The sequence below is a fragment of the Nannospalax galili genome, unplaced genomic scaffold (assembly GCF_000622305.1).
Source record: "Nannospalax galili isolate Female #2095 unplaced genomic scaffold, S.galili_v1.0 scaffold211, whole genome shotgun sequence".
In the NCBI taxonomy this organism is placed as follows: Eukaryota; Metazoa; Chordata; class Mammalia; order Rodentia; family Spalacidae; genus Nannospalax; species Nannospalax galili.
Window position 1 is genome coordinate 1,159,797 of NW_008329624.1, and position 18,645 is coordinate 1,178,441.

Genomic DNA, 18,645 nt, shown 5'->3' on the forward strand with positions numbered 1-18,645 from the left:
ATAATTCCGTGGGTGTCCACAGAGTACCTACACTTTATGAGTTATGATGGGGCCAGAGATGATTTGAACTATACTGAAGATATGCATAGCGGATACCCAAATACTGTGCCCTTTAACAAAGGGCCTTGAGTATCTGTTCATTCGGGTTTTAGGAGGAGGAGGGGAGGCCTGGGACTAATTCTCCAATTCTGAAGGATGATGGGTGAGTTTTTGCAATCTACTTTAACAAGCCCTACAGGTGACTCTGACATGTGCTAAACCCAAGAACCATTATCTTAGATGGTTGGCAATTCCTTTTAAACTGGGACTCCCTGTTCTCTTGCAATCCATCTATAATTTGAGAACAAAATACCAAGTGGCTGTTTTTACAGACCTTCTGGGGACCTTGAAGTCAAGGGAGCCATGTACTTGAGGACAGCTTTTTCTTTACAGAAACGTGGAATACTTTCATTGAACTAAAACATGACAGATGCATAATTATATTTTAAGTAAACTTTAAACTTATTTCTGCTTATATTATTTTTATGTTTCTTACCTAAATTTTGTTTAGAATCTGTTAAATACAAAGTACTTTAGAAATTATTAGAAAAGAAAATACATACTATGAAACCTGCATGGCATGAGCTACAATCATCAAAGTGTGGATTGTCTCATTCTAGAGAATGATACTGCAACCTCTGACTTAAGTACTTATTCCCTGCACGATGGAGTCACCCTCAGGAGTTCCTTCTGTTTTCTCTAGAGCATGTTAAATCTATCAACCGCTTTGTCATCTCTCTTTCAAGAAAGGAAAAAAGATGATTCAAGGTCAAGCCGTTCCCTCATCACAAACAGTTTAACCTAATTTGTCTGAAAGGAGATTTGAATTCTCAAAAATAAGCCTAAATTGGAAAGCTAGCAAATTAAATACCTACACTCAGTAAAAGCTAAGAACTGCATCCTTCTAAACAAAATGGGTAATCTTGACATCCCTGAAAATTCTTGGGGATCATAGGAGGCCACAGGGATAAGTACCAGGCATTCTGGGGTAAGAGTTTGCCTCCAGGGCACTCTGCTGGTGTGGATGCAGCTGGAGTGGGAGACTGGTGGAAAAAGAATGGACCCCATGTGAAATTGCCCCGAGTGACGGGACATAAGCAACTAATCACTAATCCCTAGTTCTGCTTTGATAGTATTGCCTGGGATATCTGTCCATGCAAATTAATAGAAAAAAAAATGAACATGTATTTAGGGATCTATATCACAAGCAAGACAGGAGCAGAAACAGTCCTTACTGGAGACTAAATCCCCAAGGAGCACCTGTTCACTGTGGTGCTCATCAGAACCTACATACTTAGGGACTACAAAAACACAGCAGGTCATGAAAATCCGGGAATGAAGCAAAAACTGTTTCACCAGAATCAGACCAAAGGGAAAATGTGATCACTAAGAATAAAATGCCAGCCACATCGCTTCAGTTCACCTCAGGAATCTTCCACAATAGCTACTAAGCAGTAGAGGCTCAGGATTAAACACTCAGGCTCCTGCATGGGTCTGTCCTGTGTCTGAGATCCAGCTGTGCAATCTATAAGCTGTAGGAAGTCCTTTAGGAGGCTGACTTCCCTGAGTATCCCACTTGCTTCATGCATCCCACGTAGCTGTGGATGGGACAAAACTAGAGGATGTGTTGATCTGGTACCCAGCACATAGGAAGCATTCAGTGCATACATACCACTTTAACAGCTATCCTTGTCAACCAGGCAATCCCCATCGGCATTTCCAAGGGCATAGCCTCATACAATCAACCTGTATTTTAGGTGTGCAAATCACCAGTGTCATTTCACACTCATGACACACAGAATAGGTAGCTTTACTCTCTGCTGTTTACAGGTGGATAAGAGAGTCCTTGGATATTAAACAACTTGTTCAAGATCACACAAGTAGAAAAAGCCAGGATTTATACCCCAAATCCAGTTGGCTCTAAAAGTCAGTCTTTCTGGTATACCATACAGTCTACTTGAAATTCTTAGCATTGAGGGAGAAAAAAAAATCTCACTATAGCTGTCTGGGGGTTGGAGAAGATAAATTCCAGCTTTATAGATAGAAAGTTTAATTTTAGACAGAAGAAGTAGAAGTGAATTATGTACAGGAATTAGTAAAGTTTCTTTTTTTCAATTTTTATTTGGCTACTCTGAAACTGTGGCCATTAAACTGTGGGCTAACATTGGGTTCCATCTAATAACCACAGGAAAATCATCCTTGAGATCTGGTGCATCAGAACAGATGCCTGGTTTCATATACATTTAATTTTAACAAATAGTTTTTCATAACTATAGAATTATTCTATATTTATTTAAAAAAAATCTGGCACATGAAAAAATATCAAATTGTGCTATTCCACCTCCATATGTGCCAGTTATCTATAAATATAGAAATGCAATAATTATCACTGAAACTGTTACTTGTTAAATTTTCAAAAACAGATAAATTATGAATATGAATTTGAAAAAAAATATCTTAAGGAGTTAAGAAATGGGTTAGGATATAAAATCATCGACTTTGGCATGGATAGAACCTGAGGGCCACCTACTCCAGGGGTAGTGTGTGACTCGACTCTGCCAAGAGGCACCTCCAGTGTTTACTGATACCTCTAAAGCCCTTTCCTTGCTGCTGAACACTGTTGACGATGCCTTCCTTATTATTCAAAGTCTTCTAGTACAAATGCTAACTTGTGTGGAGCCACCACGATGTGTCCAGCACTCTATTAGCAGCATCCTATCCTTGGCACATGGCATCTTTGATGTAACTGTATGAAATACTCACATGAGACCTTAACCAAGGCACCAACCTTGGCAGAGATCATACAGGACCCTGACTCTGAGTCTGTGCTCCTTCCTCTGCAGAGCAGGGCTCACTGGGGTGTGTCAAAGGTAGCAGTGGTGCCTGTTCATCCCACTGATGTGGCACAGGACCTCCATAATTCACATTATTGAACTAGCATGCTTCTATAAATATCTCTTCATAGTTTGTGCACTATTTCTTCGCCACCCCCCCGAGAGCACTACTATTTCTAAATTGCTAATATCTGTCTTTAAGCACAGTGACAAGAATCAAGTAGGATGAGGACTGACCTGAATAGCCCGGTAGAGATGGCATGAGTTTTCATTGACAACATAACATAACTATCAACTACCATCATCTCAGTTATCCAGTCAAGAACTGAATCAGTGAGATGGGTCAGTGGATAAGGGCACTCTCTGCTAAGCCTAATGACCTGAGTTCAGTCTTTGTGCCCATATGACAGAAAGAGAGAAACAACTCCTGAAAATTGTTTTCTGACCTCCAAATGTGTATTGTTATGTACACACACACACACACACACACACACACACACACACACAATGTAATATTTAAAAAATAACTGAATTTAAGCAGTCAGATTAGTGGCTCATTCCTATAACCCTAAAGATTTGGAAACTAAGGCAGGAGGATTGCCATGAATTTGGAGGCAGTCTGGTCTACGTGGTGAGTTTCAGGCCAGCAGGAATAGATAGCAAGAATCTTTCTCCAAACCAAACCAAAACAAAATTTTAGATAATGAAAGTATATAATGCATAATGTCTTTGTTTGGTAAGTGAACACTGTAGTTCATACAGGAGACATTTTACAAAATGTTAATGTCTTCAGAATTTAACTTCATATCTTCAGTATCATTTTTCAACATGCACTTTTTAAGAAAAATAAATGAATAAAAATCTGTACAATTTCATAATTGCCAAAATTGTACCTTTTGTAAATATTTTGGTTTTGAGAAGGTTTGGTTTTTGGTTACACTTAATTGTCTACATAAAATTAATATATCAGGCTAAAAAAAATAAGTACTTCAAGTGCTGATGTTTCTAGTTAGTCTACACTGTAAGTGCCCAGCCCAACCCACAACTCTTCTCTATGATTCAATGTTCCCATCTTTGAATATCTTCCAGGTTTATAAAATAAAATGGAAACAAAAGACAAGATAATTCACAAATATTAAACATTGGGCTGAATAGATGTAGACAGGGAAAGTTTAAAACTTGGAGAGTTTATAGCTCATTTTATAGATGAAGAATCTAAGGGAAAGGACTTGGCTGCTGTCACTCAATTGACAGTGTCTGAGCTTTTTTATTTTTCAGTAATGGATGTGAAGAATCAAAATGCTCTTCAGTAACTATCCAATGGTTTTCCTTATCCTGCTATTCACTTGTTCAATAAATGAAAACTGTGCTTTAATTAACTATGCCAGGCAGTGCTGATTTAGAGGACATGTAGCTGAGAGAGGGTAAGGGGACTGAAGTGGGGGGATGGCGAAAGTGAGGGATAAACAAAGGTAAATTGTGTACATTTTAAAATTGCACGGTGACAGCTTTCTTTGGGATGTTCACTCACAAACTCTGCAGAAAAGTAAGGTCAGATTGGAATGAATTCCTTACTTGAGTCTTGGCATGATGGTGCTCACTCACAAGACTGTGACTCACTTGTGGTTATGATGACCAAAGGGGATGTACAGTGCTGGGAACAGTTTCTCAATAAAGATTAGTTCCATTCCCTTCCTACCCTATTTCTGCTCCTGATAATATGTTAAAAGGTATAAAAACATGTCTATTTGGAGGAGTTCATGAGATCCCACCTTTGCATGAGGGACTATTGGCAGATAAAGGTTGTTGGGGGAGCCGGGCGTGGTGGCGCATGCCTTTAGTCCCAGCACTCAGCAGGCAGAGGCGGGCAGATCTCTGTGGGTTGGAGGCCAGCCTGGTCTGCATAGTGAGTTCCAGGCCAGCTGGGGCTACGGGGAGATCCTGTCTCAAAAAGACAAAAGAAAAAGAAAAGAAAAAGAAAAAAGTTTGGGGGAGAAGATGTCATGTTCTTCAGTTGTGAAGTCATTGGTAAGTTTTCTTCGCCAGTAAATAACTCCCACACACACTCAAACAAGGAACTCTAATAAAACTCCACGGTGCACACAAAAATAGAAGACATAAAAGTAGGAGAGGATTTGTTGAGAACAAAAGTTTCAGAGGGATAGGAAGGGGGACGAGGGAGGGTAACTGCATGTGAAATGACTACAGTTTCTTACATGCGTGTATGAAACTATCAAATGATGAAAAGTTAAAGATCTTTGATTTGCTTTGGAAAAATAAGGATAATTTTAAAATAAACTTTATGAATGGATAAACAGAAAAAATGATATATACTATATATTTAATCGAAAATTAGCCAGCCTTAGAAAGGAAAAAAATTCTGACCCATGCTAGTACAGAGGTGAAACTTGAGGACATCATGGAATGTGGAATGAGCCAGACATGCAGACCAGTATCAGTACTGTAGGACTCCACTTGTATAAGAGTCCTAGCATAAGAATATTCATGGAGACTGACTGTGGAGTTGTGGTTTTCAAGGGATGAGAGAAGAGAGAATGGGAATTACTGCTCAGTGGGTACAGAATTCCAGTTTAATAAGTTGAAAGGATTGAGAGACTGGTGATGGTGATGGATGTACAGTACTGTGAATGTTCTTAATGCCATGGAACTGCACACTGACAGTGGCTAAAATAGTGACTTCTGTGTGATACATCTCTTATGACAATCAAAAATGATCTTTAAAAAAAAATTAAACTAGGGGTGGGAGAGACGGCTCAGTGGTTAAGAGTACTGATTGCTCTTGCAGAGGACCCGGGTTCTGTTCCCAACACCCACATGGAAGCTAACAACCATTCATATCTCCAGTTTCTGGGGATCCAGCACCCTCTCTGACCTCTGTGGGCATTGCACAACATAGGTTCACTTGCATACATGCAGGCAATACCCTCATATACATTTAATAAAAATAATAAATAAAATATTTTTAAAAATAAATGTGAAGCCTGGAGAGATGGCTCAGAGGGTAAAGACACGAGTCACAGAAGCTTGATATCACAAGTTCTAAAAAGGATGTGGAGGCCTGCATCTGCAAACCCAGAGCTCCTACATGAGAGGGGAGGCAGACACTGGAGAATAACCCAGAAGCTTGAGGGCTTATTAGCCTGGGGTGCCCAGTACAACAGAATCGACTCCTGAACATTGTCCTCTCTCCCTCACACCATCTATGTATCTATCTGCCTAGCTAGCTAGCTAGCTAGCTATAGATTTAATGTTGTATTGTTTCAGAACAATCCCAATTCCAAATTAAAAGTTTAAGCTGAAGGTTTGCAAGGATATTCCCCTCAGCATCAGTTCTGGGAGGAACCTCTTCTTGGCTGGTACGTGGCACAACCTGAAGATGGGGAGGGCTCACTGCGGGTCCAGCCACATTCAGAAGCCTGCCATGTGCTGTGCCCTACATAGCTGCCTCCGTTCTGAGTTTAGCCATGATAGTGTGTGAGGGTCCCTGCTTCTCCCTCTTCAGTGCTGACTCAGAGCCCAAGAAATGGCAGCAATAGCAAGTTTCATTTTTTATACGTTCTCATTCAATGACTCAATTTTACATTTGCAATAACATTTGTATCATCATAATAAAAAAAGGCATGTTGGGCCAACGTCTTAATATTAGAGAAAAATCTTCCTAGTAAAATGCTGAGTCCTATGGCTCAAGGTAATTGCACTGTCCTTTAAACTCTTAGCACTTCCTGTCTGTACTATGCAATTGGCATTTGTCATCTGGGGCAGTATGACATATCTTTTTGGTTGTCTTGTATTGTCATCTATCACTGAGTCAGATTCAGTAAATTCACTAACAAAACTTGACATCGCCATTGCCTTGGGCTTGATTGAGCATCCCTTGGCTATAGAAGAAAAACACAGGCAGACTTTGACTGTTACTGTTCAGCATATTTTCTGTGGATTTGCTGTCTGAAGCAGTGTAATCTAAATTGCCACTTGATATTTGAGATCTCCACCCTCTCTTTCCATACCATTGCTAGAATTATCTCCTTAGGATACAAATCTGGTCCTGTCACTTCTATATTTCATACCAACCAATCATTTATTTGTTTCATATATTTTTTTGAGCAAGGACTGAGAGGAATGTGTGCCAGACCCTGAGGTTGTTGTTGAAGACATAGAGAAGACGTGTCTGTTTCCAAGAAACTCATCATTTAAGCACAGAGGCTGACCTATCGACTGCAATAAAATGTGATTTTGGGGGGTGTAAACTGAGGCAAGTGTAAGGCACCCCAAAATTTAAAGGAGTATAGGGCCTGAGGAACAATGGAAGGCTTCACCAAAAACGTACCTTTCGTTAGGTAACCTCAGCGCTGAGAATCGCCAGTCCCCATGTGTTCCTGTTACTTCTTTAGGACTTCAGTGCTAGAAGGACGAAATGACACATAACCTGCAGTGTCAACAAGAAAGAAGCCTCAGAGCTGGCTCAGTAGGTAAAGTGTTTAAAGCACGAGGACCTGAGTTCAGATCTCTGACATCCATGGAAGAAGGAATCAGGAGGACACCTGAGGCTCCCTGGCTAGCCGGTCTACCTAATTTGGCTGACTCTAAGTTCAGTGAGAGACTCTGCCTAAGAGAAAACAGGATAGGGTGGAGAACAACTGAAAGGAAAACAGACTGATATTGACCTTTGGCTGACACACACATACTCATAAACACACACCTGCACACACACACACAAACACACTAAGACAAAAGCCTCATTTTTAGATGACCAACAGTCTGGAAGAAGATGTGTGCAATATGTATTTCACAAAAGATTCTTAGTGTGCACAGTGTCACTACAAGCCTGTAAGTAGGAGCTAAGCAATCCCAGTTTCCAACCGAGCAAATACTTGAATAGGCATTTCATGTGGAAATGGAAAGATTCTTAAAGCAAGATGGACATATTCATTGGGAACACAGGGTCACATTGACGTCTAAAAATTAATGTATTGAAAATAGTGAGGAACGGTGAAAATGTGACCCGAGTCCTCTTCCATCGCTGGCAGAGATGTAGCTTGATACAAACAGTGGGAAGCTTTCAGCCTGTGCAGATGACATAAGAGTGTTCAGAGCAGTTTTCTTCAAATAGGCCAAGAACTGGAATTGAAATGTCCATCAACGTTCAGATGGATAAATACACCTGGGTGTATTCACAGAATGGAATATGTGCTGGACCGCTATGAAAATGAACAAGTAGACTACACAGAGCTTTATGGGTGAATCTCACAAACACAATACTGATTCAGGGAAAATTTTCTCATCACTCACTTTCTGCCAGAAAGAAAAGAGCAAAATAAAGGCAAGCTTTAGGAAGCACCCTCTGGCAGAAAGTGGAAGTAACCTTCTGAGATGCTACAATTAACAATGTAGACTCATCAATATATACACTTAATATTGGTGCGCGTCATTATTTGTAGATTAGTCATTAATACAACCAGGTTTCAATTGCTTACTACTTATGAGCCCTGGGTACAATGGTGGACCTGGATCTCCATTTACCAGAATCTTTACGTAGAGTTCAATGGTCCGTATGAGATTGGAAGCTTATCTGTCTACAGTGGGTGATGAGAAATTACACCCACAAGTCCATACCCTTAACTGAATATCCACTAACAACCTAAGCCACTCTAGGGACAGCACCCTTCTGATGACCAACTCTCCTTGGTGATAGACAGGAGCTATTTTCCTGATGAAAGCAAAATTTTCAGAACTTGGGCGGGAGCCTCTTCCCAGCACACAGGGAGGACACTCCGTTCTGTACCACACACAGTTCCTTTGCATATTTCAAACACTGGGCATCAAGTCAGGGGACAAGGCCCAAATTTTCTCTTATAAAGTAATTCTGCAGCCAAATTTAGTTGGGCAGAAGTTTGTTACAGGAATTCTAGGCCTCTGACCAGCAGTGGCTGAATGGTCTCCATCTTCTTAATTGAATGTGAAAATATCTACAAATCTGAAAGGCTGCAGCAGTGTCTCCAAGAATGGTTCCTCACTTAAAAGTAGCCAGTATTGATTGGGCTGTGTCGATTCCAAGGCCTTCCAGATCCAATTAGAACAAGAGCTGAGGACAGAGCGCTATGGTCACATGACTGTCTCATGGGATTTTCTTGTCTCCATTGACTGAGTCAATGTAAGATAAAAGCCTTGAGTTCAATGGACCTGAGAGCATCCAGGCAGAAACCCCACAGGAAGATTGACAAGGCTCCCTGCATCCCATTACAGTGTCTTCCAGGATGGGAGGAGAGCCACAGATCCCTCCCAGTCTCCACTCGGTACTCACCTAGAGGCATGGGTCTCCAGCTAAGCATGTGTTTCACAGACATACCTTCAAATGTGAGACTGAATAAAAATACAAAAATCAGGGGCTGAGAAGATTTAGTGGGTAAAGCATTTGTCACACATGCACAAGAAACTGAGTTTGAATCCCCATGTGACTCAAGAGCGATCACATGCCAAGGTGTTTACTACAGGCAGAGCCTTGTGAAGCTCACAAATCAACTAACCCAGGGTAAGACAACCTTCAAACAAGGTGTAAGGTGAAGAAGGACACCTGATCTTGTCCTCTGACACCTCATGGCACCTCCACACCGGTGCCAGGGTCTTAATGAGTGAGCACGCACACATATGCACACATACAACCTGAGACAGGAACTATGTCACCATCACTCCAGGCTTTGCCTGACTGAATTGCCTTCCCATGGGAATAGGTTTTTCTCTGTACTCTGAAAATGACTCAGTGACTCCACCATCCACTTCCACCCTCAGATGAGCCACTCAGAGCTGCACGCTGTCCTCCAACACAAAGTCATGAGAAAGACTAACGAGAAAGTCATCCACAGGTATGTTTAAACATTACTGAGCCTAAAGCTACGCAAACCAAGAGAAAAATGTGATTCTAAATCTTTTGCTTAATTTAAATGTTGTGCTCATCAACTGGAAAGCAGCGTTAATCTTGAGGTGAGAGAACCTGCGTCCTGATGCTCTCTTCAGTACCCATGGTTCTCCAAGAAGACTCAGAAATCCTGGACTGATTTTTCTGACCCTAAAACATCACAGGAGTATTTGTCTTTTGTGCCTAAATGACCACTATTTCTTACGTTTCTCTTTACTGGCCTATGACTCCCTCTCATGCTGGGTCTCCTCTGTCCCACAGAGACACTACAAAAACTTCAAAAAATGGAATCAATTGACCACTGCCAATGTTAACTTTTAATACAAATTGGCAACAGTTCATCATATAACTTTTATAATGGAGACATTTATATTTTGTAAGAGATTTGAGGTATCCTCCAGCTTTGAGACCCCCATCTTCTCCTGATGGCTTTCTACCACTCTGCTCTCTGAGACCCCCCAATAATGACATGAATGCAAATATCCTCTGACAGAATGTCCCTGTACACCTCCTGAAATCTTGGGTGGTGGTTGAATTGTTAGCCTCTCTGTACCAGAAGGGATAATGAACCTGGATTTTAAAAAATGAATAATAAATATTATACTAAGAAATTGGTCCAGACAAGCCTCAGTGCATGGTACACTGCCTGTGTTGAGTGACCACAGAAGGATCCTAAAGCTGGAACTTTTAAAATGTGTTTATTATTTCACCTCAAGAAACTAATAAAAGGGGAGATGGCTCAGTGAGTAAAAGCCCTTGCTGTGCAAGCATGAGAACTTGAGTTCAGATCCCCCAAACCAATGTAAATCTTGGTGCAATAGCAAAAGTCTATAGTCCAAGCACTCATCCAGCAGATGGTTGAAGGAGGAAAAGAATCTCCAGTAGCTTGCAGGCTAGCTAGCCTGGTGTGCACAGCAGGCAAATAAGAGACCCTGCCTTAAAGGTGAGAACAGACACCTGAGGTTGTCCTCTGACCTCATGACATTATACTACGAAATTGACCTCTTAGTGTCATGGCATACACACACACACACACGCACACACATGGATTAAAAAACTAACAAGAATAGATGAAGGTGCACAGAGACAGCAGTGATGTACTTGGTGATTGTGTACTGGCCTAGAAGCTGACTGTCTGAGTCTCCTGATCCTACCACAGAGCTGGTGGCACATCTGTTTGCATAAGAGTTGACACTCTGTTTCTTGTCGTTACAGACAGAAGATTTGAAGATAAGTCAGAATGGGAATTACCAGTTTGTGTTGCCTTGTTTAGAGCTCTCTAGATGTTGAGGAACAATAGAGACATGATTCAGCCTAGAAATTCTAACTTCTGACCTGTCTGCAACTCTTAAAAGACTAGGCCTGGGCCACTCCAGCTTCTGCAAATAGTGAATTTGGTTTTAGACAGCCTGAGTTTGAAATAACAGCAGACATCTGGAAAGACTAGAGAGGGGTTCAGCAATGAGGTCAGGTTAAAGTCATCTGTGGAGATGACACGGCAGGGGTCATGGGAGTGGATTAACCTGCCTGGAGAACCTGTAACACACAGAGTTAGGAGGAAAGAGCGGGTGAGTCCCAGAGGAGTCCATTGTTTGAGTTTAAGTTGAGGATGAAGGGGAAGGAGCAAGGACAACAGGATGAGTGGGCATCAAAGAGGGCAGGAGAAAAGAATTCTGAAGAAGAAAAGGTAATAGAGGTACCGGGTTAGACAGGCCAGGTAAGAGGAAGAGAGGAGGAAAGAAAATCTCTTCTTTGAGTCATTTCTGTGAAAATATGTGAGCCAAAGATGGGGCCAAAGCAAAATCAAATCCTGTTGAGTCAAGTGCAGGTCAGGAAGCAAGAGGTGTTTGTTTTAGAGGGAGATGGAAAAGGGTAACAGTTGAGGGAGACACAGAAGTTTCTGTAAGATATGTTTTCCTCCTAAGATGAAGAAGATCTAAGTATGCTTATAGCCAGAGGGAGAAAGAGCCAGTGCGGGGGGGAAAAGTAATTGTGGATTTAAGAAATAGAAAGAATAATTGATGAAGTGCAGACTTTGGGGAAATCAAAGGAGATAAGACCAAGAGTTCACAAGAACCAGGGTTAGTCTGCAAAAAAGTAACGAGAAGGAGAGACAGACAAGGGAGATACACAGTGAATCTGAGCACCAGAAGCACACAGAGTTCTGGCCCATGGCTTCAGTAGGAGAAGGGGAGAGGACAAATCAACACGCACTGAGGCTCAGACTCTCTGCGTCCTGTTCTCTAGTTTGAGTCACATCCTGAAGCAAGAGAGGAGGAGGAGATTGGAGAAGAGTCACCGAGAAGACCCCAGACCCCGAAAGTAAGATGTCTGAGTTGGACGCTCTTCTAAGAGTAGTCATGGAAAATGCAAGAACCTTCTCCAGCCCAGTGGCTCATTCAACTCCACACAGCCAATCAAGAAGCAGAAGCAGGTGTCCTGAGTTAGAAATTGAAAACAAGTGGGACATGGACTGGACATCGGCTTATAGATGGCGTATCTAATGACCTGCTTTTTTTTCCCAGCTCAAGACTGAACACTGAGGTTCATTCAGTGATCAGTCCAAAGCTGGGTTTGCAGACTGAGTAACTGATATCAAAACACAGATAAAACCTTACAAAGTCATTGCACAATACTTTTCCTAAATTTGTTTTAATTGATGCCTTTAATTAGACTTTTCCTATTCTGACTGTGGGTTTGCAACACTGAGAATATTTTCTACCTTCTTCTTTGATTTTTCTTTTCATACCATGATAATATTTATCTCTTTAAAAACTTCTCACCCATTCTCCATATACTATAAGATAAGCCATAAACTTCAAAGATGATCATTGAAAATCAACAGGCTCAGAAAGAAAAAAGAATAGGGCCAGAAAAAAACTCCTATCTGAATTCTCCAGTCCTTGCTTTTGATGCCCCCCTCCAACCGCCCCCCACCACCACCTGGGGTAGAGGAGCGGTCAGCAATGGTCTGAAGGGCAAATATTTTTTCCACTCATCTTCTCACCGTCTTTGTCTTCCTTTATTGAATGTGTCATCTACTGAGCATGCTATGCTTTCTGTGAAGTCTCGTTAGGGAGACGCAAGAGAACAGAGAAGTTTCAGGATGTCTACCTTGATATTTCAAATCTATGATCTCCCAAACCATCCCAGTAATGATTTGAGATGGCAGGACACCCAAGACTTGGCAGTCACAACCGGCACTGCATCTCTGTAAGCCAGTAAGACTGAAGGTCAACAATTCAAATTGCCTTCTGGAGCCATTTCTGTGAAAAGGTGTGAGCTGGAGAGGGACAGAAGCAGAATTAAATCTTGTTGATGGCTCATATATGTACATCAGCAAATAGAGACAACAGGGCTGGAGAGATAGCTCAGTTGGTGAAGTGCTTGCTTTGCAAGTCCAAGGACCTGACTTTAATCCCCATGTTTAAAAAGCTGGGCATGATGGCATGTGTTTGTAAGCTCAGAACTGAGGAGGCAGATCTCTGGGGCTTGCTAACAGTTAGTCTAGCCTCCTTGGTTTCAGGCTAATGACAGACTCCATCACAAAAAACAAGGACAGCTCCTAAGGGTGACACCCGTGGTTGTCCTCTGGCCTCCACATGCACACCCACACTCATTCATATGTATCTGTATCTGCACGCACATGAACACACACACACACACACACACACACACACACACACACACACACAGGAAACCAAAGCAACTGCTGGCCTTCTGACCAATTCTCCACAGAGCTGACATCACATCACCTGGGACTTGCCATCTTCCTCTGTAGAGTCATCAGTCCAGTGCCTTTTGGACAACTAAATTCTCTGGGAAAAAAACTGGAAATTATTTCAGTGGCAGGCAGCGTCTGAAATTTTCCAAGTATACTTTTTTAGCTCTCTATTTCCTTTAAGTCATATGATGTCATTTGTCTCCCCGTCCCTAAGTGCCAAAAATGTTGCTTTCATATCTCTAAAATTTGCCAAACTATAAAAACCTCAGATCTCAGTTTAGGTTTTTATCCCCTCGCCAAAAAGGCAAAAAAAAAAAAAAAAAAAAATTACTTTCTACTCTTCTCAAAGTAAGAATACCAGCTACAAAAAGAAAGGGGAAAAAGTCTGTCCACAACCCGCTAAGTCTTCCCCATTTCCCATTTGGACTGATGGGCTGTCCTCATTCTATTCACAATTTTCATTTCAATGGCTTGTCAGCTCCTGCTTCAGGACACACCTAAAAATCCTGAAGCTCCCCCAGACTTGACAGGTAACTGGGAGACTGATTTTCAAATGTGGTTTTACTTTGCTTTAGGATATATTCATTAGTGATTTTTGAAGTTAGAACATTTTCCCCCTGGTTTGGAAGTTTCATAGATTCTTGTTATGTATTTACTGAAGCTTTTTAGTTCACCTAAAAGGGAGAGAGAGAGAGAGAGAGAGAGAGAGAGAAGTCTGCCTCCCCTTCTAATTACAGTTCCATTTCCTTAGCAAGTCCTTGAAAAAAGAATTCCCCAAGTCCCTAACCATCTCTCTAGTTGGAATCTACATAATTGTGTCCTTTCCAGTACCTTCTTGGCACAGCCTGGAGACTGATTTGCTGTATGTGGTTAAAGTCTTTTATCTCATGCCAGTTAGGACTTGTTTTCGAAGTGTACCTTCTCGGACCCCTGTGCTACATCAGATGTGACTGATCAATCTGGGCTTCTTTTCGATCCCCAATGGGTGACTATAGTCCTTGCTTTAGCCTCTGAATTTCAGGGCAAACTGAACTCAGTCTAACGGGGCTGTAACATCAGGACTCTGCCACACACACCTCCACTCCACTTCCCTTTACTGATCAGTTGATCAGTTTTAAGACATATATTATGAGAATGGACATTTCTCCCCTAGTATTTTAAATATTTTTAAAAATGGGGGCTGGGAATGCAGCTCAGTTGGCAGAAAGCTTGCTTAACGTGCATGAAGCCCTGAATTCTTCATACAATGTAAAAACCAAATGTGGTAGCATAGACCTGTAATCCCAGGACTCAGGAAATGAAGGCAAAAGGATCATAAATTCCAGATCATCCTCAGACCCTGTCTCAAAAGGAAACAGAACAAAAAAATTAGGGTTCAGTGATATTAATCCATCCATTAACTAGTGTTTCTTAGCCCTGGGAAACTTTCCACTTACACAAACATCCAGGGGAAATCTGGCAATGTTGAGAGACCTCAACTTGAATGGGTTACTAATGGCAAATAGTGATCAGGAATGTTGTTTACCTCTGCTACAATGCACAAGACATACCACACAACAAAGTTATCTGGCCCCAAACATCTATAGTGATAAGTTGAGATAAGTTTATACTTAAAGGAACCAAAACCCAATGACCACCATGAGCTCATCTGATTTCTTCTTAGGTAACCCTGCATCCCTATCTTCAGAAGACCTTATAATACATGATCATTTGTTTGTGAGCCTTTGTGACTTAACCTCTCATTGGCAGTCTAATGATTAATAATTTTCAGAAGAAGTCTCTTACTGACAATCTAACTTGAACTCTTCTTGGAAGTAATTAAATCCTTACTTGCTGGGGCCTTGATAAAGGTGGCCAGCAGCTGTCTACACTCTGATTATAATACATAAACAGTTTTTCCATCTGAACCTTGGCCTATGAAGTCAAGCCATGTGGGGTGGGAGGGGGGGTCCTTCATATGCCTGAGGGTCCCTAGTTCTTCTGAAGGATTCCACCAAAGATCCTATAGGAATGTTATGAGAGTCCCTTATACCTAGTTTAGAATCTCCCAAATGGAAGGTGGACTTTATCCTAACTAAACTGAGAAGGGTCTCTGGGGAAGAGGAGAGGCTCATATTGAAGAGACATGAAAACCCAGCTCACCGTTTGATCAACCACCCCAATTCATTCTGGCCAAAATATCACCAGAATCTCCACCCAGCCCGGAGCTTGAAAGGATGAGTCGAGTTGATGTGACAAATGTCACAGGAGTATGTTGAGATGTCATTTCCCACTAAAAGTAAACCCTCAGCCACCACCACACCCTTCTACTGACTTTTGGGCCTGGAGGCTATCATCGCTCTGCATTACAAATTGCCACTGCTTTTTAGATCTTACGGTTTAATTTCTATCTTTCTTTTTGTTTTTTTCATATTTTAACTTGCGTTGCTGTGTACTTGGGCAGAGCAAAGACTTTGAGGCATGGATCCCTGTGCTGTATTGAGAGGGAGACTTCCAGTGAAGGGTTAATTTTTTATTAATATTTTTCCCCGATTATAGGGATGATGGATATTCATTGTGGAAAGTCTGGGGAGCTGAAAACTATAAATCCCGTGGCTCTGAAATAACTGTGGTTAATATTTCAGCATTTTCTTTTAAACCTTTGACTCTTAAATTCGTACACACACACTTACAGATGGATCCCTCCTGTGTGTTCAGCTTGGTTTTCTGCTTTTATCACCAATTACTGTTTTTCACGCATTCTAAATACAACACTGGCTTGCTGTAGAAAATGCATTAAACAGAGAAGAAAGGTATGTCTTCTTTAATTTCATCAGCTAATGGTAACCCACTGTGAAAATTAAAGTATTTTATTCTATACATCCTAAAATTTGGGCTAATAAGGTATATAATTCTGCACAACAAGTTTTTTAACATAACAGATTATGAAAATTTTTCAGATCACCAAAACACAGCTTTCTGTGACTATACAGTGCTTATTTCAAATGCTGCTTTCCTCCTTTGAGTAAAAATCAGAACATAAAACCTATGCATTTTGTTATTTTCTTTATCTTAGTTTTGAAAATGTATTCAACATATAAGAAACCTAGGGGATAAAGGGAAAGAAGGAGCTCATGAGAGGTAGGACCATAGGAGAAGGGTATTAGTAAGGGAGAAAGGGGGGAAATAGGGGCATCTTAAGTGGGAAAACCATGATGGAGGGGTGAGACAATGCGAGAGATAAATAATCCCTAGCTAGTTTTGAAAACCAGAGAGAACCATATTACTCCTACAACCTACTGACAAATTATACATAGCAGATCAAGAAATATATGTCTAGGTAAGGTTTACCTGAGAACAACTGGTCTTTGCCCAAGGTTTATCTACATGACACACAATAACTAAAAATATCAGACTGGTGGACCTAACCTTCTTGGGTGTTTAACAGACATACTTTGAGGCCTATAATAATTTGGTCAGAGGGACATAAGGGACACTTTTTGCTCTTGCCCTCCTAGGTTGACTAGTTCCAGGGGACTACGAGTATTTCTCAAAATGTCCTGTAATTGTGGTGGGTCAACTGTCTGCTTAATCAAGGAGGCTGAGGAGACCCCACCAGATGGACTTGAACCAGTGTCCAGTCTATAAAGAGGAGAGTCAACACAGAGGTATCATTTCCTCCATGCTTCCGGGTGAAGCCAACCATGGTCGAGTAGGAACTTTGACTTATCCTCACATAGGCGGAACTGGTGAAAGAAAGGAGCCAGGGTCTCCTCCCAAGCCCATGTGACCCCTGAGTGACAGATCCTCAAATGGCCTTAACAGTAAAAATCAGTTGGTTTATCTGGACCAACTGTATGGTCTTAAACAGCTCAAAGGAAAGTATAACCAATGATTAAACTGATCAGTATAACTCTTTAAAATCCATTTGTATAGCTAAATGCCAGAAACAATGCCAGACAGGAGATACCTCCCTTTGAGTTGTTGGCCAGGATGGTCCAAGAGACTCCCAGATAGTAACCCAGCATAGAACTGCGAAAATGAACAGCAGACCCCAATCTTATCTAAAGGAGTATTGGCAACTGATTGCTGCTAGATGAGGAATGACCCTCCTAAAACAAAGACCTCTAGATAGGCTGACTAGATTCACCAGAAGGGCAAGTAGTGGGGAATGGCTGGGGGTACCGACAACACAGCAGACAGTAGCAGGGATAGCAGAGTATAAGGGCTCCAGTGAGGGGAGGGAGGCTATGGGAGGGTGCCATCTGGGAATTGGGTATAGAATAATAATAATAAAAAAAGACTGACCCTCCTAAAACAAAGACCTCTAGATAGGCTGACTAGATTCACCAGAAGGGCAAGTAGTGGGGAATGGCTGGGGGTACCGACAACACAGCAGACAGTAGCAGGGATAGCAGAGTATAAGGGCTCCAGTGAGGGGAGGGAGGCTATGGGAGGGTGCCATCTGGGAATTGGGTATAGAATAATAATAATAAAAAAAGACTGTGTCATGCATGGACGTGTTAGCGCATGCCTGTAAGCTCAAAGTTCTAGAGACTAAGACAGGGGGATTATAAGTTGGAGACCAGACTAGGTTACATAGCAAGATATTTAATATTCGTGGGGGGGGGGAGATATAAAAGAGGAAAAAAAGAACAAGAAAATGAAGACAGGAGGAAAAGAAAAAGAAAAACATGAGACTATGCCCTAAGCCGTCTCATCTTAACATATAGTCAGTTCAGTCACGTCAACTATTGCATATCATTAGAATTTTCTATCCTTTATATTTTTTATGTTCCTGATCGCCGAAGGCCTGAGCAATTGTGTCCAGGTCTTTCAAACAATTTATTTTTGTTCTAAGAAATTTTGATTGGTAAAGTTTTAGTAGATGGCTCTTTAAGAACTTTATTAAGTGAAAGATGATCTTTGATTTAATAACATTGCCTTGATTTCTGGTTTGTCTGATGTTAATTCTGTCACTACATACTGCTATCTTTTTGTTTCCCCAATAAGTATCTGACAAACATTAAATTTTTACTTTTTGCTGACTCTACACAGAAGTGACTTTCATGAGATTTTACTGAAATTTTCATCCTTGGCTTTTCTTCTCATACATAACACACATGGAATTGTTT